The sequence below is a fragment of the Frankliniella occidentalis genome, unplaced genomic scaffold (assembly GCF_000697945.3).
Source record: "Frankliniella occidentalis isolate FOCC.00 unplaced genomic scaffold, Focc_3.1 Scaffold141, whole genome shotgun sequence".
NCBI lineage: Eukaryota > Metazoa > Arthropoda > Insecta > Thysanoptera > Thripidae > Frankliniella > Frankliniella occidentalis.
Window position 1 is genome coordinate 638422 of NW_026267268.1, and position 1229 is coordinate 639650.

Here is a 1229-nt window from a genome sequence, read left to right on the forward strand (position 1 = left end):
ATTTGAGTTTGCATCCACAAGTTTCCATGGAAATGACGAGCTGAGCAGCAGGCCGAGTCGAGCCAGGGAAATTTCAGCCAATCACAAATTTCCGCGGGAAAGTTTGACTAATAGAAACGATCGCCTGTTGCTTTGTACAACACTATCCAAAAATTATATGAGCCTGGCGTCGATACTTCCTGCTTTTAGGGGTCGCGTTTGAATAATAACAAGTCGCCGCCGTGTAAAAAGGTGTAGCATAAACGGTGTTTCGAATGCGACCGGTCAGCATCAGTCGACGATAGGCATTGTTAGCGAAGACTGTACTTCTGACTTCGAAATCGCATTTAAAAGAAAGCGCGGCGGCTAACAATGCTGCCAACCTATCGCCCTTTGCAGCTGGGGTGCGGCTCCCAGGAATATTTAAAAGAAAAAAACTATGATTCATAACCACCACTGTAGATCCGCCTTCTAATAATATTATTTCATAGTAAGCAAAAGGTATGCGAAGCTAATTAGTACAACCAACCTATAACTAAAAATAAATATCATATCATGTGACGACATCTAATATTGAATAGAATATTTTGACTATTCCGACGTAAAAATTAAAATCTATAGGGCAATTAACGCGTTAGCGTTAGAATTTGTGGTAAATATTCCTGCCATTGCGCAGAAAGGATCTGGCTTTTGGGCCAAGATTTGAATACTATACCTGTGTCTGGTTTACTTGGGCAACGAGGAACAACACAATTAGTATACCCAATATTGTAGTTAATGGGCTGTATTTATATGTGGTTCAAATCCGGAATTATTAAATAAGACAAATTCGAAAATTCGAAAGTCAAAGCCAAAATGTCGCGGATGGTCTTCCCTTTAGTCTGTATGTCATACTAAGCATTTTACTAAAAGGCGGTAAGGTGGTGGCGTTCGAATGTGAGTTCGCTATTTCTCTCTACTTATTATAGTTATAGAAAAGGAAGTGTTGATTCGAACGTGTAGGGCCCAAATTATGTAAATAAGTCTGATGTTCGTGGCGATCAAACAATTAATGTGAGAAGGCGGTAGACGGGCCGCGTTTGAAAAAGCTTATTGCCATCCTTGTTTCGATCATATTGTAGCAAAGGAAGGGATTGTTTGAACGCAGACTTTAGAGGTGTCTTTTTTCCTCTGAATTGGCTCGACTCGGCCCACTTGTTGCATGTAAAAGTATTTCCATCTCCCTCTTGACGAGCCGAGTATTACCATAG